Source organism: Stegodyphus dumicola, chromosome X2 (assembly GCF_044657685.1).
Source record: "Stegodyphus dumicola isolate Sdum_Otavi_A_Nest chromosome X2, ASM4465768v1".
In the NCBI taxonomy this organism is placed as follows: domain Eukaryota; kingdom Metazoa; phylum Arthropoda; class Arachnida; order Araneae; family Eresidae; genus Stegodyphus; species Stegodyphus dumicola.
The window spans coordinates 26,803,328-26,826,372 of NC_140781.1; the positions used below are offsets into that span (position 1 = coordinate 26,803,328).

Sequence of the window (23,045 nt, forward strand, 5' to 3'; positions counted from 1 at the left end):
CTGGTTTTTGTAACTAACTCGGGAACTTGTGTATTTATTGTCTGGTATGTAAATACACTCATGTCCATAAATTAAGGATAATGCAAAATCAGGCAAAGGAAGAGGTAGAAGCAAAACAAATTTGACTTATTTGTAAAGCTTATTTATTAAACAAAAGGTAAAGAGCAAAAAAAGATGCTATATGTTTGATATTATTAAAAAAATTAGCGAGTTTTTCTCCCTGGAGCAAATTACACACACACACACACACACACACAAAAAAAAAAAAAAAAAAAAAAAACTATTTACAGAAAACCAATATTACAAGGTTAGTATGATTGTTAATACGTTGTATGTCTCCCAGACGATGCAATACAGTCCGTACAACGCTTAGGCATGCTGAGTATCAAATTATCGATCTGATCATGGGGGATATTACAGCACTCAAAAAGCAATGCTCTCCGAAGTTCCGGTAGACATGTAGAAGGAGGTTGACGGGCTGTAACTCATCCGCTAAGCATGTCCCACACGTATTCTGCTGGAATCAAGTCCGGTGAGAATGCTGGCCAGTTCATACGCGTGATATCCTCCGATTGAAGGCATTCGCTTACGATGTTTGCACGGTGAGGACGGGTGTTGTCATCCATAAACACAAATTGTGCGCCCATGGCGCCCCGAAACAAACGTACACGTTGTTCCAGAATGACGTCCCGATAGATTTGGCTTGTCATGGTTCCAATTTGAACATGCAGGTCAGTTCTGGAACCCAGAATAATTCCACCCCAAACGAGCACTCTTGCACCACCGTAACGGTGTCGTTCAATGATGTTTTCTTGGTGGTAACGGGTACCTGGAGCTATTCATATGAAAGTCCGGCGAGAAACAGACTGCAAGATAAACCTGGACTCGTAGAAAACATCATACAAGCCCACTGTTGCGGTGTGCACAATGCATGCTCTCTACTCCAGGCTAACCGCAGGCGACAGTGAGTTGCAGTAAGTGGAACGCATCTGACAGGTCTACGAGCATATAGACCAATCTGCCCTAAGCGTCTGTACACAGTCTGCCTTGACATTGTCGTACCAGTGGCTGAAGAGAGCTGACGAGACAGGTCTGAGGTTGTGCTCCGCCTGTTTCTTTTGGCAGTAACTGCCAAATACCGGTCCTCATTCGGCGTTGTAACTCTGGGGCGACCTGTGCTGTAACGTCTACTCACATTACCGTCATCTTGGAATCGTTGCCAAAGCCTGGAGATGACACTCTGGGCAATTCCAAGTTCGTCTGATACTTCCAGTTGGGTACGCCCACATTCCAGACGGCCGATAATTCTACTACGTAAAAAATCATCCAAATGCGTCCTTTGTATCATATCTATTCAGTTATTGCACTAAAATGCTTATAAAGCGCCTGCGAACAATTTTACTTCTTTGCCTGTATTCCTTATATATCACTTTCTTACACTCTCGTCATTGTGACATACCATCTGTGTCATCTGGTTACTTTCTGAAATTTGCATATGATTCTTGAAGATGTGTGTAGTGATTTTACAGGTGATATATTTATTTTAGAGTTCGATTTCCGCGTGACTCCGAATTATCATTAATTTATGGACATGAGTGTATTTAACGCTGTCGGTATCAAACGCTTTGCATAGTTTTTAGTGTTTAATTAATATTACCTAACATTCCGGGCTACTTCTAAATTTTCATTTTAATAGACTATTGTACAAAATGTTAACTACTGTGCACTTCCCCCTTAAAAGGGACAAGATAGTAACTTTGACTGAAAATTGCTTTGAATGCTTTGAAACCTTGTTGAACCTAGATGTAATTTTGTTTTTGCTCACTTGGTTTACTAATGCTTGCGTTTATTTGTCATTTCTGTACGTTGTGCAGCTGGAGAAAAGCAGAATTATTAACAAGCCTGCTATAAAATGTTTCGTTGATTTTAACGAGGAAAACACGTTCATTCTTGTGCGACATGTAGCTCATATTACAACGTTTGTAATAAATTACTGCACACTAGCTAGAGAAGTTTTGCTCATATTCTAATAAAAATAACCGATACACGCACTTGCCTCATTTATTAACTTCACCTTTTATAGGCTGATACTCCACTTTACCTTATATAAGATGTGGGGTTTGAATTTTAGAGAGATTCTGGTACTCATTTCGCGCTCTTAGACTTCCTAAACAGATCTAACTAAAAGTGATTATTCTGGTTTTTGCAATCTCTTGTTAGCCGATGTTTAGACTTATGCGACAATAAAACATTGAGCCAGCTTATAGCGTATTTTGTTGAATGTGTAGTCTTAGACTACATTACTCGCGTTTGAATTTAATTGACCTTTATTGTTGGATTCCCTTTGTCATAAGTGGTGGTTTGTCTGTAGCACAAGACGCGCTTTTTATGTTCAAATTTCAGATTAAAATATAAAAGGGTTATTTAAATCTTCTCCTGAATTTGTGAGTTTTAAGATATAACCGTAATTCGCTAACCTATCTAGTAGGGTTTGGATGACTTAACTTCAGTTTCCAAATTAATAGCAACCCTACAAGCTTATTAACTGAACGGGTAAAACATTGATTTAGATTACTTTAGATATTATGCAAACTTCTTATTTTATACTGAAACATTTTATTCGGTATAATTTTAGTAGTAACGGGAAGGCAATGGGCTAATAAAACTAATAGAAACGTACAAGGAAAAATGTCATTGGAAGTAAATACTCCCGAAGAAACCTGTATGAAGCATGGAAGAGAAACGCACCAGTTTGAAATTCAGAATTAGGCAAAATTCAGTTTTAGGCGATTTGGATCAAAGAAGGTTTGATCTAAGATTGAATGAAACCTGCACTGAAATTCAGCTCATTTTATAAATAAATATTTATATTTCTCTGTGCATACACACATAAAGAAATGTTAAATATTGCTAAAAGTCGCATAAAAATGATGCTAAAGCCAGCTACTCATAACAAAGTTTGCAAGACTAATATTACCTCAACGGCTGTTCGTATAACCGTGATTCCACATTTGGAAATGAATTAGATAATTCAGGCCTTCAGATTATAAGAACTGTTATCAAGTGATATCTTTTAGTGCTACAAGTCTAACACTTCTTTCTAATTTAATTCCATTAACGTACAAATTAGCACTAGAAAATTTTGATTTTCTAACCCTAATATTAATTTTCTTGAAGCAGTTTCTTTAAATTAATATTAGAAAGTAGAAATTACATTAAGTGATAATTTTCTAAGACTGTTTTCACTATTATTAGTTTTAGAATGATTTATTTACTAATTTGTATGGCATCTTATGTTAATTAATCAGTTATTATCATTTCAGTCTTTGTTATAGTTTCGTTTTTCCTTATTTCTCACCAGAATGCAAATTAGTTTTGAGTAGTTAAGCTGAGGTTTCAGGATTTGAGAAAGATAGTGTCTCTGGTATTGTGTATACGCTACGTGGTTACTTCCTGCCAGCTCTGACAGTTGTAATTATTCGGCTTTGCGGTCTCTAACTACCGACGCTTTAAATCTGACTTGCCGGTAAAGTTATTGAGCCAAATTCTAGCTGAGTATTTGATTGTGTAGTCTTTGACTACTGCTCAAAGCTAATGGTAGCTAATAGTATCCTAGAACCATTAAGAGACATCAAAGGCTCAAAGAACATTTACATGATAATGAAAAACTATCTGTCAAACAGATTTAGTAAGTATTATCATAAATAACAATCTAATAATTGAAAGAAAACAATTACGAGGGTATCCACATGGTCCTGCTTTAGTGCAGAAATGTGGAACATTATATACAACAAGATTACGTCTTAATGGAAAAAACACACACAGCTGATATTCTGGAGCACAGTTGTAATGATTCCTTTTCAATATTCAGCGATCTCTACAATCAACAAAAACTAATCATGTCCGAGACAAAATCAAAAATTATTCTAATTCTCAAGCCGGGTAAAACTCTGGAACGCCGTCCATGCATAAAAGTCAATAATAAAGAAATTAAAACAGTTAAGGATGTAGACACATTAGCTATTTTCTGAAAGCAGGATAGATGAAAAAGAGCAATGCCCTGGCCGGGACTCGAACCACGGACTTCTCGAATACGCGTCGAGAGTGCTGACCATCACACTACAAAGGCATGCTAAGAAGGCCGGAGATATACTGCCCCTTTTAATGGGCGACTGGGGTTTTAGGGGACTCAGTCTTCAAATCCTGGTGGTGAAGAATCATCATTCCCCCACCTTTTAGTTCGGGCGCCACTGTAGAGACATTAGGTTTTTATTTTAAATCAGGATAGATGAAAAAGAGCAATGCCCTCCCCGGGACTCGAACTACGGACTTCTCGAATACGCGTCGAGAGTGCTGACCACTGTAGAGATATTAGGGTTTTTTTTTTGTTTTGAAAGCAGCATAAATGAAAAAGAGCAATGCCCTGGCCGGGACTCGAACCGTGAACTTCTCGAATACGCGTCGAGAGTGCTGTCCATTACACTACAAAGGCATGCTAAGAAGGCCGGAGACATACTGCCCCTTTTAATGGGCGACTGGGGTTTTAGGGAACCCAATCGCCAAATCCTGGTGGTGAAGAATCATCATTAACCACCTTTAAGTTCGGGCGTTTTCGGGCACCTTTTAGTTCGGGGTTTAGTAGAAAGTTCGGGCGCCACTGTAGAGACATTAGTCTTTTTTTAAAGCAGGATAGATGAAAAAGAGCAATGCCCTCGCTGGGACTGAAACCACTGACCTCTAGAATACGCGTCGAAAGTACTGACTATTGCACCAAGCAAGGCATGCTAAGAAGGCGGGAGAAATACCTTCTAAGGAAATAAAATTTTTAGCATTAATACTAGAGTCCAAGTTCTCCTGGATACTAAACCTTTACAATATACACTGGTGTGCAAAAATTAAGGACGAGACTGTTTTTTCAATATATTTTTGTACAAAAGCTTTCCAAATCAACACATTTAATACCGTAAGATCCCCAATACGTAAGGACATGAGTAATGGAAGCAACACTTACTAAAAGAGAAATCAGAGGGATAAAAAGAAGCTTTATTGAAAAAGTAGCATGGAGCGCAATGCGACTGAAGGCCGAAACATCCCTGTGATGGGTGTTCATCAAGAAAAATCCGGTCTTTAATAAGGGTTATGATCTCCCCTGACTGCTAGGCAGGTTTCACAGAGTCTGCCCATGCTGAGAATGAGGGTGTCAATGAGTTGTTGAGACATTGCTGCCCATTCGTCTTGCAGCGCCAATCGAAGCTCCGGAATCGTTACTGGTGGTAAGGCACGAGCTGCCAAGCGTCTGCCTAGAAAATCCCATACATGCTCGATGGGATTGAGATCCGGAGATCGTGCCGGCCAATCCATATGTTCAATATCCTCACTCTCTAAGAGCTGTTCGGCAGCTACTGTGCGATGACATGGTGTATTGTCGTCCATGAAAAGGAACTGCGGACCCATAGCGCCTCTAAAAAGACGCACATATGGAAGAATAATCTCGTTACAATAACGGGTCCCGTTGACTGAACCTGCGTCGAAGATGTGAAGGTCTGTACGACTACCGAGCATGATGCCTCCCCAAACGAGAACACCGCCACCTCCATACCTGTCCCTTTCAATGATGTTCGAGGGATGATTGCGGCCTTCCCGTTCTCTCCAGATGAGTATGCGATGAGAATCGCTACTCAGACTGAATCTGCTCTCATCTGTAAAGAGTACTCGTCCCCATTCATTGTCTCTCCATTTCCGGTGTTCCCGGCACCACAGAGAACGCCTTCTCCGATGGGCAGGCGTTAGAGGTACACACCGTACAGGGCGTCGTGCAAACCGACCACCACCGTGCAGTCTTCTGGCCACGGTAAAACGCGATATCGGTCGTCCAGTCGCCTGTGTCGTGTATCTAGCGATTTCTCCCGCTGTCTGCCGCCTGTTTGTTCTGGCCTGTAAGGCAATATACCGGTCATATGCGGGTGTGGTTCCTTGTGGACGACCACTAATAAACCCCCGGATAGCTGTTCCTGTAGTTTGAAATTGTCTCCAAAGTCGTGAAACGATGCTGTGAGCAATTCCGAACTCTGCAGCCACACTTGTCACACTGCGGCCTTCCTCCAACTTCCCAATTATTCGACCTCGGGTAAAAGCATCCAGATGTCGTCTAACAGATTGATTATTCGCCATTTCTTGCTGAGGCAGCAACTCGGTGTGATTTTAACTGCTATACGGCGTGCAATCTCTTTGCCAGAAATACTGATCTTACACCGACAACATGCTTTATACTACTCATACACTCCTGCATTACGTCTACTTGCATATCTGCGCATGTGCTACCGTACATCACCTTACTTAATCTCCTGATTGGTCTTTCTGTCCGCTCTGCCTCTTCGTTCAGCTGATATGTTAATTTTTCGACTTCGTCCTTAATTTTTGCACACCAGTGTATATAAATACACGTTGAAGGGATCTATATGGCTCTTCAGTTAAAAATACAAAATATCCTTTATTTTACAGTAATTGAAAAGATAATGCTTTATGGAACAGCTGTTTGAACATATCGAATGAACACACGCAAACGAAGAACACTGGCTTCAATCAAACGACCATTCCTTTTCCAAAAGCTAAAGGGTTTCTACAGCACCAACTGCCGCCTTATGTGCATAACAAGAATTCCTTCGCTGGACATTCGAACAGAAGAAGAAGTTGACTCAGAAAAAATTCTAAAATTAAGAAAGCTGTTATACATTAATCGTCAAGAAATGAACACATTATATTTTCAAGGAGACCATACTTGCGGCACCCAGCATCAGATTCGAATATCAGAACTGAAATCAAATCTGGAATTAATGCAGTAATCGAATACCTAGTGGCCTATACAGATGGGTCGAAAATAACAGCAAAGTCGGGCGTGCACATGTTATTCACGCTGTTATCACGTAACCAAAATTATCGTAACCGGAAAGACTTATTTAATACTTCTTTAAGTTCGAGCCATGGGTAAATAATTCAAGAGATGGTCGCGTGATCGTTTTGAATCTTTTTAGAGTAGAAACAAACATTAATATTCATTTCATGAAAGTAATATTCTTAGCTTTGCGCATTTTAAGAAAACAGGTTAAAAATTATACGCTCGAAGGCGTTAGCATGCATATATTATATCTTTTAAAGATTTAAGAAACATGCTGGAAATCACATATTTTAAGGAATAAAAGCCTCCATTACATGCTTTAGATAACTGCAAAAGTTCCCAAATGAATTTTTAAATTGAGTAATTTTTTCAGTCTCTCTGTGCTACTTACTGATTTGTTAAAAAGGGTAAAGAACGGTACATTCTTTATCTTTGTAAAAGTCTTGAAGTTCAAACACAGCTTCTTCTTACACATCCTGTTCATAAATTATTTGTTTTATTCAAATATCTATTTCTTTATCATTGATCAGAGGAAAGCAGCTCAGAAGTCGTAAGAGAAAAGAGAAAGCGAACGTAAAAGCATTTCTTAACTGAATTATGGTTGGGTATGTGTCTTTCGTTTTACTTCGGGGAGTGAAATATTATCAGTTACGTTGTGATATAGTGCAAAGGTCTTAGAATAAACTTTCAAACATCACGTAAATAAAATATTTTGAAACTTTGCAGCTGTCCAGCCAAGCAAGAGTTTATGTCAGATTTTTTTACCTAAAAACATATATTGCTTTAAAATCAATAAACTGATATTGACGCAAAACGTTTTTAGGAATATCACTAAAGAATAAAGTACTCTGTTTTATTTATGCCGAAAACTACGAAAGTGTTTGTTATACCCTTTAACTCGTAGTAATATTTAACATATTTTTGCGTGCTTACGGGTTCGTAATAGATTGAATGCCCATAGGCCCGATGATAGGTTGATAAAATTCATTTCATCAAAAGAAACATTTCAGAGTTCTGGAACTTTCCACAAAAAATACTTGTACAATTCTTCACAGTATCACAGAGTACAATCAGAAGTAACACTTAAAAGGCCCACCAGCGGCCGAGCGGTAAAGTCGCTGAACACTGGTAGTTCGGTCTGAGGTTCGAATCCCGCGAACGGGCTGGCTGCATGGGCGTTTTCGTGGTTTTCCCCATGTGTAACGTGTATACGAGCCAGTTTCCCTTAAAACGTCCTCCACGAAGGCATCCCTACCCTTAGGCAGATAGCCCTAGTGTGCTTTGCCATAATTAAATAAACCAAACCAAGTTATACTTAAAACTACTAAGAACGTTAAGCAGAACGCAATGCAAAGCGCATCTAAAGAGCTAAGCTAACCCATAGTCCGATTTCACGCTGAACTGGCAACTAACAACTGACAGCGGATGCTTTTTTCTGTCTTATATAGTTTTCGCCTGTTCGCCGAGATATTTCTAGTACTTTCTGCTTCTCGAAATTACTCAAAGGCATATGAGGACTGAATACAGTTACAGTTATAAAGTATTTCTACCGTCTTCATGGCATGCCTTCATGATGTAGTGGTCTGTACTCTGGGCGCGTATTCCAGAGGTCCGTGGTTCGATTAATGGCGAGGGCGTTCCTAATTTTTCATCTCTCCTGCTTCTCCAAAAAGATAACCTAATGTCTCTACAGTGGCGCCCGAAATAAAAAAAAGGGGTCGTGGACGACGATTCTCCACACCCAGGATTTGGGGATTGGGTCCCCTAAAAATCCCAGCCGCCCTTTAAAAGAGGGAGTATATAAGGTATTTCTCCCGCCTTCTTGGCATGCCTTCGTGGTGTGGTGGTCTGCACGCTGGGCGCCTATTCCAGAGGTCCGTGGTTCGATTCCCAGCGAAGGCGTTCCTAATTTTTCATCTCTCCTGCTTCCAAAAAAATACCTAATGTCTCTACACAGTTATTCAATTATAATACTTATTACAGTTATACATGTCTCTATATCTGGCGACTTTTGGACATTTCTCGCCAACTTTGGCGATAAAAATTAGGCTCCAAAACCGTTGCACGCTTGTCGATATCTCATCAAATTTACGAGATAGCAATTTAGTCAATGTTAAATAGACTTGCCCCTCTATTCTTACTTTCCCAGCAGAGAATCAACTCTCTAGATTTTCATGTTATATTAAACAGAAAAAATACAACAATTTCACGTATAATTGCACTAAAATCATGTATTTGTATACAAAATTCGAAGCAACATGCAATCGATTACATGCACGTTTTAGCTGGAGGCTTAACATTATAAGTCAGAGACATAGTGTCATAAGTCAGAGACATAACATTATAAGTCAGACACATAGTGTCAGCTAGGTATCCTTCGGCTAATCATTCAAATTTATTCAGTTAATATTTCATTGAAACTGTACACATATATGGGGTCTTAGTCTAATCATCTCTCCATGTCTGGAAATTTCAGTCTAAAATTTAGTCTAGTTTTTCCTATGGTTAAAGCAAGTCAATACTACATTCCTGATATGGTAATTAGGTTTAGAACCGAAGCAAGAAGTTATACTAAAAATGCACCTTATTTACATTAAAGAACTTGTATTCATTTTGGTTTTATTTAAAATGATAGAATTTACGTTAATTAAAGATAGAATGAAGAAGTTAAAGAAACTAAACAATTTAACTAAAAGGCCTGAGTTTAGAAACTATACCCAAAATTTGCTATCTAGACTTGATTTATTCACATGCATAATTCCGCTGGAAAAAGTATCATGGAGCTTAAAAAGCGAAATATCCAACATGGACAATATTAAAAAAGAATTACAGAGAAAATAATGAAAATTAATTTGCATTTTCTGTTAATCTTGCAACTCTGTTTAAATTACGTGCATTTTGAGTGCATAATAGAATACTAGAATCCCAAATAAGTTTTATTGCTAGAAAACTCGTTAATAATGAAGCACATGCTATTTTGCTTAAGGTTATACGAAAGTTTGCCGACTCCCAATCTCTAGGCCATTACGTATTGACTAACAAAAATAGCACAAATCAAATAAAGCCAAACTAAAGCATTTATCTCGCTTTTCATCAAACTCTTTAAAATACTAAAATATAAGCCATATTTCCCGTTTTTATCAAACTTGGTAAAATTTGGAATTAGATTTTGAATCAAATATGCATTAAACCCTCTAAAACTATACGAGAGAACTGAGAGAGAAAATATATTGCACATTTTCATAAATATGTTCAATATGTTCTAAGGCATATTTTAATTTTATAACAGTTATTTTAATTTGGCTTTCCTGTCTTTCTCGTTTCAACTTACAACTCCCTACCAGAATGAGGTTTTAGAATCGCGCTGAATGCAAATGAGTAGGAAGCAGTATTTAAGGAAGGTTCAACTTACCTCGAGAGAGGCGAGACAATTTGAATACTGATGATCCACACCCTGTCGTGCCTGAGAGTTAAACATTTTACTTTTGCGGTTATGTGAAGAGTTTGCTACTTTCTCTCAAAGAACATTGATTTCAGTGAGCTGTTTTAGTTACCTGACTTTGCTGTTTGTTGCTTGAGCTTCTTCCCAATGCATCCTACAAGGCATAGGGCCCTCCTGTGGTTATTATCCTGTTTATGGCTGCTTTTAGTGTTCTATGATGGAGCGTTTGATCAACTATATTGCTACGGAAATCACAAATCTAGAGTTATAAGCCGAGGTTTACAGGAAACTTCCTGACAACGATGCTCGCGACCTGTCTTTTCTAAGACGACTTAAACGATTCACTGACCAGGAGCTGCGCAAAAGCAAGTTAATTATGCTAATACTGCTACTCCTGCGACCTGCAATGATAGCTACAATGAAGAATTAGCTCAACTTCGAACTGCTAAGCCGAATGTCAGACGCGCTGAAGGTCCTGCATGTTCCGATCAGGACATCAGAAAATACAAAGCTTTGGACGAAAGTTTAGATTCGGGTAACACTCCGAAAGGGAAGATGAAAAGCACTCGAAAACCTATTCGGGACACTCCCCCTCCCCCTCCACCTCCTGAGCATTCTGATTCACCGATTGCTGATCCGGCTGCTGCTCACTGACGACACCTTCAGACGAAAACCACCACCTATTATGATAAAAAATGAAAGGATTCATCTCCTCTTTCGTTAAAGATCTATTAATTGGATATAATCTGCAAGCTGAACGTGATTATTACGGACAGTTAATTTAGGGTGGCTTCAAAATTCAATCCAAAACACATGCATTGTACAAACAAATAATAAAAGTGCTCACAGATTCAAGAGTTCGGTATCATTGCTTTGAACTATCCGAAAACAAGTGCATTAAAGCGGTAATTAGGAGTTTACCTGCTTATACGCCAATCGAGGAAATTAAGGATGAACCTTTCGCTAAAGGATATAGTGTGCACAAGTTTATCAATTAAAACGCAGACCGGAATGGTAAAGTGTGTTCGATGAGGAGACTCTCATGAGTCGTGTAACTGCGACAAAGACAAAAATACCCCTCTTAAGTCCCAACTGCCAGCAAGTGGGACACACGGCAAACTAAATTTACCTTCGTGCGACGACGCATGAAGGTAAATGCATGCAAGAACTTGGGCTCTGAATTTGTGACTATGTATTACCCTTCCTGCGTATAAAGACTTATATTTTAGTACCTTTTATAATCCACCACAAAATAATCTAACTAAAAGCCTGCTGGATCTACTTTTACGTCCAGATATACCTACAATACTTGCAGGTGATTTAAATGCAAAAAGTATTGCTTGGAACTTATGTCGTAGCAATTCTAACGGCAAAATTCTTCAAGCTTACATTTTAAATCAACCTGTAGCACTTTATACACCTGAGAAGTACACCTATCGTCCCGCTCCGATATTTTAGACATTGCTTTATCCACAACTACAATACCTATCACGCTAGAAGTTGCTCACCGAACTTTCGGCTGATCATCTTCCAGTTATTGCTACTCTTGGTGTCTTGAAAAATGACCACACTTCCAAAAGAAAAATCACAGATTGGCCACTTTACGAAAACAGCATAAAAAATTCTGCTATTAATTTAAGTGATTTAAATAGTGTTAATGGAATCGAATCGGCAGTTTCTTCTATCACTGATCAGCTATCAAATGCTGTAGAAGAAGCAATTGGTACTATCAACAAAAATGAAGTGCTTTTTCGAGTTCCCAGAAATATTCAACAATTAATGAGACAGAGAAATCATCTAAGAAATGTATCGCCTAAATAAATCGCCTCAGCAAGGAAATCAAAAAGCCGTGAAATTGGATAAGGAAGAGATGTGGAGAGAAACAATATCACATCTCAGGTATTCAAGAGGGTTCTCTTTAAACTCTAATTAAAAACCTTAAAGAAATTTATGTTTCTAATTGCCCACTCTATCACGATGCAAAAGTGACTACTTCAAATAAGGATGAAGCATATATATTCGCTACATACTTAGGAACACAATTTACTCCAAATGAATGACCAGTTGATAGAGACTTTGAACGTTTCACATTAGTATGTGTACGTGACTGGCTTAATTCACCTTCTGCTAAAAATATACCAAAATTCGCCACTCCTGCTGAAGTTGCACAAATAATCAAAAAACTGAAGCCTCGTAAAGCGCCAGGAAACGATGGAATAACAAACACTGCGATCAAGAAACTGCCTCCTAATATTGTTTGTATTAGGCAAACATTTTAAATGCATGTATGTTTCATTCCTACTTTCAAAAGAAATGGAAAAATACTTAAGTGATTCTAATCCTAAAGCCTGGTAAAGATCACATGAAACCTGAGGGTTATCGTCCGATCAGTTTATTACCAGTGCTTGCAAAAATTTATGAAAGGATATTACTTTCTCGTATGCAGCCTTATTTTACGTCATTACGCCGGCAGTAATCTAGATTTCGAGCCAAACGTTCGACTACTAAACAACTAGTGAGAATTACCGAGTTTGCTGTCTCTGCGCTCCATAATAAACAGTATGGCGCTCTTCTCATGCTAGGTGTGGCGAAAGCTTTCGACCGCGCCTGGCATGAAGGACTTATTTCTAAACTCATCTCTCGTCATTTTGACAGAGAAATGCTTCTTACGATTCATTCGTTCATCACTAACAGAAATTTCAGTGTTTGTGTTTACAAATGCAAACGCCTCCGAAAGTTTTTATTTTAAGCGGTATTCCACAAAGCTCGATCCTAAGACCTATTTTATATCTATTTTGTAGACGCACAAATTCAGAAAAATAATTCTATTTCAGCCCGCTATGCGGGAAACCCGAAAATGTGAATCACGCTGTCGGCAAACTTCAAAACTTCATTCCCCACTTTGAAAAATGGTGCGCATAGAGGAAAGTTCAAATAAACGCGTCCACGTCACAACTTCTGATTATTCGGAAACAAAAAAGGAATGTTCCGCTCAAAAAAGGACTTAAGTTTTTCAATGAACCTGTTCCTGTCATCTCTCAAGCAAATTATCACGGAATATTATTTAACGATCGCATCACATGTACTCACCACGTTTATAACGTGCGAGACAGGGCTATAAAAACCTTTAAATGTCTTTACCCCATCACTTGAAAGTACTCTTCACTAGATTTGGATAAGAAGACACTCGTTTATCTTTCTGTTATTAGGCCAATAATGACCTACGCTTCACCAGTCTGGACGACAATTACTGACCAGAAACTTAGTAAATTACAAGTGGTGTAGAACAGATACCTGGGTATCATCACAGATGCTCCCATTTTTGTAAGGAATAAGTGTCCATGATGACTTCAAAGTAGAACCCCTAGCGAAGTTCTTATGCAAGATTAATAAGCAATTCTATCAGGACGCGTAGGATTGGAACGTTATAAATCATTTCCATCGCTTCAACTATGAAATTCTGGCAGAAGATCGGCACTTGCGCTCTTTTACAGCTTTAATAAGGAACGAAAACCAAAAAATTTCCCTACATAATATTTAAAATTGTTAATACAATTCCATATTGGGCAAACGCAAGCATTCTAAATCTTTTTGCTATTTTTTGTAGGACTTTCTGCTATTTTAACATGACATATACTTGTAAATATTATGCAAATAGTGGTCTGTTGTCTGGGGAAGATACATACGTATTTTATGTTTTATATTCCGTACAATGTGTTTTTCACATTTCTCACATTGCAAAAGAGTTACGCCCTCTCTAACCTTTATCCTGTTCTCTAGACCCACTCAAGCATTTCTGTACTTGCATCGCTGCTTGAAGCACCTATCTTACGATAGCCAGTATATAGCTTGCACATTTAGCAAAGTAGACGATGGGACAGCTGCAACTGGAACTGGAACCTCGAGAAAGAGAGCTAAGAATCCTGAGTAGCGCGTTTTTGCCTTCGGGCTAAGTGTCTATAAGCTATTACGATTGGTCGTATATTACGTGCATTTTTGATAGTAGCTGGCTAGTTTACGTTTAAGGGCCAACTGCATTAGATTTGTGTTAGCTTTGGTTAAATCTCTTAGTTAGATATAGTTAGTTCTTATTTCCTATTTTTAAGTTTAAGCCCAAGTGGAGCCTTTGTTGCAAGCCCGAAGAAAGGGGCTGATTGTTCATCTTATTTTGAGTGAAATAAAGGGTAATCAAACCTTCTGGAGTTTATGATTTCTGTAACTTGAACTAAGAGATAATTCTCTTAACAGTTCACTAGGCTCATTGACATTTACTTTAGTAGAATAAGAATGAGGAACTCTACAATGTAAACATAGAAAAAGTTAGGCAGTTAAATGAGAAATCTAATCTTTTATCTATAAGACAGTTAATATTTATTAACTTCTGCTCTGAAATGTAATAAAATATCTACTAAAATCTGTTCATTTATCTTGTAAATGTTACACAGAACCAGGGCTTAATTTCTAAAATTAGAACTGCCAGAGCTCTATGGAAGACTGTGAGGAAGGACAGAAAAAAATAAAAGAGCTAAAAATTAAAATAATTAAATGATAAATCTAAATTAATACTAATGAAATTAATTAATTAAAATTAAAAATATGTAAAGAGATAAAGAGAAATCTAATAAATTACTAAATTAATTTTAAATAGTTAAATAGAAAAAAAGGATCGGACCTTACCTTATTTGGGGCATCGGCTAGAATTACAGTTCCACTTAGATGCTAAAAACCAGCTCAGCCGATCTCCGTCTGAGTTTAAACCCTGATTATACGCATAATATACTATTTCAAGGGATGACAGGTACCCCTCTTTTTTTGCAGCAGACCAAGGAAAAAAGAGAAACCAATTAAAGCTACATTAAGGAGAATAGTGAGAATTCTAGAAACAGTATAAGGATATGGAGAAACATTTAACGTAAAAGTGTAGCTTTGTAAATAAACAGAGAAGAGTTCAAGACTTTCTGATCACGATGCTTTGTCGATATAATTCTAGTCGTCAAGCATAAATGTTCCGTGAATACTTTTCCTGAATACAGCGTGAAAATAAACATAAGACTTCTCTGTACAAGTGACAGCAGTGGTCCTCTTGTTTGGTTATATCATTCAGAAAGTCTACAACGCTGTTGGAATGAGACGGCTCCTGACCTAATGCAATCTCGAGGGTGCCAAACAGGATTAATACCGCCCCTCCTTGGATCAATCTCCCTTTTGCGACCCCACAGAGCAAGGGCAGACAAGACAGTACCAGTACGGTCCTTGCCGAGTTTTACTCTGTCCTGAGAGAGCCCCGAGGCCTTCTGTGAAGTCTGTTATTATGCCCCCGTGGTTGAGACTGCCTAGGTACAGGTCCCAACCAATACTTCCCAGGCGTTTGCCTGAGTCTCCCCCCCGGGGGGAATCAGAAAGTCTACAGAAGCTCTTCAGTAAGAAGTCACTAGCGTGAAGCGTGCACGACCAGGGTAACACGTTTAGTTCTGTGAGGAATACAAAATTTACCCGTTCTCATAAATTCATTGCATATTCTGGTGAATAAGCCTTTGACATATGACTGGGGGTTTTTCTTTCCTTAAAAGTCTCAACCTCTGTGCAAGGCTTGAGTGCCAGGAAAAGACAGGTCAGTATTCAGAATTTAAAATTGATTTTTAAAGCATGTTTGCTATTAAAAAAAATTATGTGCTGAAATTGTGGTTCACTTACATAAATGAAATGCCGGAGCCCTTAGGGCTCCGGTGCGCTCCGGCTGAAATTATAATTTATCTCGAAAACTGAGAAGTACTGGAGCGGAGTTTCGATGGGCTACGGCGCAATTTAAGCTCTGCACAAAAATAAAATTCATTTTAAATATTGCACTGTAACCTGCAAAGATTAGGATAAAAATTGAAAACTCAGTACAGAAATTACGTGATTTAAATTAGTATATTTGAACTTTAGCCAAACGGACGGCTAACAAAATTGATAGACCTCACTGAAACCACGACAGCCGATTTCCTTGCACGTTATGCACCACGACGCCTTCCCTTAAATTTACTTAGTTTTCCTCAAGTTTTATCGTACCTCTTTGAATTTACATATTATCCAATAATGTTTTTAAATTAAATTAATTTCGAATACTAAGGTTTTGAAATTGTGATACCTTATTCATCTTCACTACGGTATATTTTAACAATAGTAAGTTCTATTTTCCTTTCTTTCCGTCGATCATAATGAACTTTCTGGCCCACCAATGGCAGAATAATAAAATCGCTGAGTCCTGGTAGTTTGCCTGTGTTCCAGTCCAGATAAACGGGTTAGTTTCATGGGACCATTAATGGCTTTTGGGATGGCTATTATGAAAACGAGCCAGTTATCCTTAAAAAAAAACCTTATTGAAAGCACTACTTCTCTTAAGCAGAATGCCCACGTTTCGTTTACCGTAATGTAAATAACGTTAATCCCAATTTCCTTGTTTTCATTGAACTTTCTAAAATTTTAAACTGGAATTTGATCAGGCAAGAACTTCATGAGATAGTTGGTATAGAAAAATTAAAAAAAAAAGTCCAGTGAACGTTTTTATAAATATGGTCAATATATCAAGAAAGAAAAATTAGCCTCAAACTTGATGCTCTTCATTTACATGAACCTAAGTGGATTTGTGTGACAAAGTTGGCAGATTTGCTTATAAAAAATTACAAAGGGGAGAAATGGCTCCGGAAAACAAAAGTCCGGAAAACAAAAGCATTTTTAGAGCACAGAATACTACATTTTTTACTGCTTAATTCTTAAAATGAGAAAGATGAGAAATGAGAATAATGAAATATTAATTTACTCAGTAAGGAAAATTAACGTTTGTTTTAAAAAATTCGTTTAGAGATACCCATATCATATATTGTAATTAAATTTTCTATATTTTACAGAATCTCACGGAAATGTTAATGACTTAAATGCTAGCTAAAACCTGTCTTATTTCGAAATAGACAGAAACGGAAAGCTTCGAAATAAGGAAATAAATTACTTAAAATTAGCTCAAACGTTAAGTCGTACTTCTGACAAACTAATGGGAACCTTTTTCTCATTAAGTGTGGATCATTGTGAAAAGAATTTTAGTTGGAGTTAACTGGCACGTAAGAATTAACTTTTCCCAACTCAAAGATTTAAAAGCTAACTACTTCACAACTTCAATAGTTTTACTGCCGTAGAATCCGATTACCGGGACTAATTGAAACTGACGCAAGTCCGGGCAGCTGGAAATCTGGATAATTGGGTGTAATAAACTCGAGTGAATGTTACAGGGAATCTTCATTTCTAACAATGTAATATTTTTATCCTCACGTTAAATATTTATAACAAATAGCACAGAAAACAGCAAATGCTTAATTTCCTATGTTACTAATTGAGGGTAAAGGATTAACTGGGAAGAGAGGAAATAAAATATTTTCCCCCTTGGCATGAAGTTAATTGTAAACATTCAAAATTAAAATGTATAGTAACACAGAAAGCTGATAACAAATGGTCTGTAACTAAAATGTATTTAGAACTAAATAAATTTGCATATGCGTAATATTCGAATGTATTTCTAAATAGCAACAACTATTATAAAAGTATTCAGCATTACATAGTACGGTCGAAAATGTCTAATCACGGTCAAATTAATTTATCAGTATTTACAGTCTGGAATACAGAGCAAATCGTGAGATATTTGGGTATCGCTAAATTCTTACTCCGACTTAAAAACTTAAGGGTAAGCAGGCGACTACTTCAAGGGTAAGGCTAACTGAGATTAATGATTAATTCTGATATAAAAAAAAGGCTAATTATATTTTGGATCAGGTAAAGTGTTATCGCTTTATTCGCATCAATATCCGTATTTCCCCCTTACCATGAAATATAATATATCTGGAATTGGTTTAATTTTTCATTTAATTTTTGATCATTGGGTGACCTTATAATCTATATTTCCCTTTATTATAGAGGCCGTCACTATAGATAGAGAGGCCGTCACTATAGTGGAAACTTCTAGAAATTTCGTATTTTTCTATTTCATTCCACATATCACGAGTATTCCTTTTTTAAATAACAGTCACTGGAAACATTTCAAATGAAATTGCTGAAAATTGTCCTGTTTAATTACCTCTAAGTACAGTCTTTGCTTTATTTCTCTGATTCTACTGATTTGGTAGGACAAGCCACTCACAGCCACGAATACATATACATAAGCAATGTACATTTGGATTACAAAGCATGGTATATAAAGCTTATTTTGGTGAGATATAAACTTCAATGTAATTTTAAGTCTGGTCGTCTATTATTCAGAAACGTCTTACTTTCTCTCAGTTTCGATATCATCTTAGAATCTTTATCATGCGAAAGTATTCAGAAATGTTATATTCTGAACCTTCTCTATTTTAGTAACTTGTTGTTGATGAAATTTAATGTAAGCATGTTTCTTCATTAAATTAGTTCTTATTTTGAGCTTCCAAATCTACGAGAAATTATAACTTTAATTTTTCCCGAATATGTCCTTTTTTTATATGCAGATGCATAGTATTCATAGATGCATAGTATATTGTTCTTTTTAATCTTAATTCTATTAATATTTATATTTAACATTAAACAGTCATTTTTTCCCTTAAATTCGTCGGCATTGTTCAGTTTTATAGAAACCTATTCAAAAAGCACCTAAAATGTTGTCAAATGATTTATTAACTGGCTTCGAATAACATTTCCTCAACTTTTATTACAATTAAATAAATATGTGGACCCGTCGTTCGGTATGCTAAATTCCAAAGTTTCGAATTTTGTCTCATTTTTGAACTTTTTCGAATTAAAATTTTATCTTTATGCCATCTGATAGGGTTGTGGGATTTTATTCGGTCTTAGAAGAGCTTTCACTGATAAGTTTGTTTTTATAGGTTTTGATAAGTTTTTTGATCAATAAGTTTATTATATTAGAATATAAGGTTGAAAATGTGTTTGAACAATTCGAGTTTACCATTTAATATAATGCCGCACAAAACACAAAAACATAAACGATATAGGGCGAATACAATTACTGACCTCATTTACAGGTCTTGTAGCTCAATTGAATGCCGTCTATTAATACCTGCTGGCTGCGGATGACCATGACGTGTCAGAAAAATCATTTCTTCTGTAAATCTTGTTCCTTTCTTACTTCTGACTTAGAACGAACATCTGACCTTAAGTCCTAAGAAAAAGGTATATGACAAAAATAATGACAGCGAAAGATAGAAGTAAATAAAAGTTTTAGAAAATTTTGAAGAAAAAAGTTACCTTTATTTATGCAGAAATACGAGCTCAAAATATTTTTGCGGTAAGCCAAGTGTCGGACAATGATATTTGTTTCTTTAATACTCTTAATAACTTAGATTACTATAATAGCTGTCAATGCTATGACTTCATCTGATTATTCTTTTTAGTTATATCGCCTGTTATTTATATGAAGTCCTACACCCAACTCGCATTGTTTTTGTGGCTCACCAGCGGCCGAGCGGTAAAGTCGCTGAACACTGGTAGTTCAGTCCGAGGTTCGAATCCCGCGAACGGGCTGGCTGCATGGGCGTTTTCGTGGTTTTCCCCATGTGTAACGTGTATACGAGCCAGTTCCCCTTAGAAAGTCCTCCACGAAGGCATCCCTCCCCTTAGGCAGATAGCCCTAGTGTGCTTTGCCATAATCAAATACACCACCACACCACCCAACTCGCATTCTAATACAGAAACTTCTTGTTCAGTGTAAAAAACAGTCTTACACTTTCAACTGTTCAAAGCTGGCATTCGCTCAGATATTTGTGACTTAAAAAGTGAAACACGAAACGTGGACCTTAATGACGTTATTTATATGAAGTCCTACATAATAACTTTCCGTGTAATATCCTTAATGACGTTATTTATATGTTGACATAATCGCTTTGCACTTTATAACCAGACAGATTTTCCCTTCTTAAATGTTTTTTAGGTAGTTTCTGTATTTTAGCTGAGGCATTAACATTTATATAAATGACACAGTTATTACAGAAGTGATAATGTTGCAAGATATGGAACATCTTTAAGATTGTTGTAAAGGAAAAACAATACAAAGAAGTTTTCTAATATATAATAACAGCTTGAACTATTACAACTAGTTACAGCACTACTAACTTGAGTGATAGTCACTCATTTTACGATATTTTCATTAACCTTCCAGCACGTGCATATGTTCAACATTTACGACAAATTCAGCTTTTAATGCACATTTTTCGCACATCGAAGCTGAGACGTCTGAATGTCATTTCTATTCCTCTTTTCTACTCTTCTCCACATCATGGAATGTGCCAACAGGAAGTAATTTGACTTTTTTTGGCTAGGCTTTTGTGCTACGTGGCAGCTTTTTTGTAAAAGTTACGACACGCGCGTGGTCGTGGGTGAAAGTTCTGAAAATATTTTTTTTTCTCAAATATTTTGTAATTTTGTGTTATTAATAGCCGTGTATTATTTTAATTTGAATACCTTTGCCTCTGTAAATTTCATATCGGTTTTCATGGCAAAAGAAATATGTGCAACCAGCTGTTTTTGCTTGGACTCAAGAATTATCTGATAAAGAAAAGGAAGACAAAGAAACCTTTGGATGGGAGAACAATAGCGATTTCCATTCCTTATTTTCTTTTATTTCTAATTTTTAGAAATAAATAAAAACATTGAAGTTCATTTAAAGCGCGTTTTTGTAACCAGTAAGAAGTAAATTTCCTTGCAGAAAGTAAGTAATGCTAAACTTATTTTTTTTCCCTACCAATTTGTTTTCTTTTTTTATTTGTCTATACTTGCCTTTGATGAATATTAAAATTAGCTTCGATTTTAAAATATAATTATTAAATAATAAATTCAAAATTTTCTATAATGAAATACATCATTGCATTTCCATCTCACTAACATAAGAACTTAAAAATAATTTACTTATATTTGAATGTGATATCATTTGTATTTTAGAATAATAAGATTAATATTTTATTTCTTAACAAATTTATTATCAATATTCACTCATTTTTGTCGTTTTTCGTGCCAAAAACGGTAAAATAACGGATGTCGTAAAAAATACGACGCGCGCGTTCTCATGTAAAATTGCCAAGCGCGCGTGCTGGAAGGTTAAAATAAATATAATGCGGTTTAGTAAGATACCGTTTCAACTGTTAATCAAAATGCCCAAATGGTTTTCTCTGAAGATGAGCGAATTTTATTCCATACAAAAAATTATTTTCTCTTGCAATATTTCTTACACATTGGTCATTCTATTCTGAGATAAAAACTAAAGATAAAGAAGAACACGCAAGGAAAGTGCCCTCAAGTATTCGTTCGGTGAGAAAAAGTATCTACAAGATAGAAAACACTGTCTGTAGTAAGAATGATTTCACTATATGCTTTTCTCGAAACAAGATGGAAAAGTATAGGTGATTTTTATAAAAGCCTTTAGAAAAACGTTTTCACCGTTTTGAGGTTCTTTTGCATTTTGAAAGAAAGTTGAGAGCTGAATTATGCCTGGGGTTGTGATTTCTTTAAAAACATTGCAGATCTGAGCAAAAGATAAAGGGTAAACTGGAGAGTATGTTTAAAAGTTGAAATATTAGTGGCGTATAATAAGTCCAAGAAATGTATGTTACCTGAATTTTTAAAAAAACAGCGAAAGGGAACATACTGTTTAATTTGGACAGAAATAAAACTAAAATAAATTTGGCTGCTGGTGAACAAAGTATCAGGTTTTCTTGGCACAGGACTATTTTTATGTTTATGTTAAATCGTAACATTGGAAATTTGCTATATATAATAATAACTAAGGACATATATTTATAACTTCTGTGGCGTGAGATTAATTGCATATTTAGTCTGTTGGGTGACATATATGATTTATTAATCTACTAGGCACAGGTTATTCAGAAAACTACCAGAAAACCATATGTAAAATTGTGCACTAATATAACTCTAATTATACAAAAGTAATAACGAAACTTTTAAGTAACACACAAAACGGAACCTTGTGTACGTATAACTTCCTACTTCGAGGTGCCACTAAAATTTTTATAGGTTTTTTTGAAGCCAGAAAAGACTAACAAACAGCTACACCCTCTACAGGCTTCAAATAATACATTTTCCAATTGATAATTGGATTTGCTATCATTTACACCGTGATAGTGCGAATGGGGAATTAAGTTATTCTTTATATTTTTCTCTGCTTAAAAAACGAATGATGTGAGGTTCGCTATTCAGTCGACTATATACAGATGATTATGAAATTTTTTTCGTCAAGTTTTAATTCGAGCACCATTAAGTTTCCGCAGCCAGAAAGCGTGAGAAATCAGTTATGCCCCAAAAGAATTTGAAACACGATTCTTACAGCTATTGACCGGATCTGATACGACTTATACTACTACAGTATTTGTAAGGATTTATTTATTTTTATCAAACCAGTTATTTTATGTTAATTAGCTTTACTTTCATTCTTCTTTTCCGCTTTACTGCCAGATGCAAATTTTAGTTCGCGGGTATTCAAATTAACAGAAAGAAATAGTATTTAAAGGAAGATTTTAGACTGTTGAATCAGAGCGTATTCCGCCTGCTGAGGGCCACGGTACTAGTTGAAAATCTTCGTTAACTGTCTATATGCGGCGTTGTGCTATTTTTGCAATCAGTTCTCACCAGGCAACATACGTGTTTTCATTCTGTGTAGCCCTTGGCTAACTTACGATTTAA

At 36.5% G+C, this 23,045-nt stretch overlaps 1 long non-coding RNA gene across 1 annotated transcript in view; it reads right to left on the bottom strand.

The window, feature by feature from the left end:
* The window catches only part of LOC118182950 (uncharacterized), a 394,569-nt gene that overhangs the window by 57,260 nt on the left and 314,264 nt on the right, over positions 1-23,045 (bottom strand). Inside the window, exon 2 of the long non-coding RNA XR_015039214.1 lies at positions 19,368-19,515. This is a non-coding gene — a long non-coding RNA (uncharacterized LOC118182950). The remainder of the gene's footprint in view (positions 1-19,367; positions 19,516-23,045) is intronic.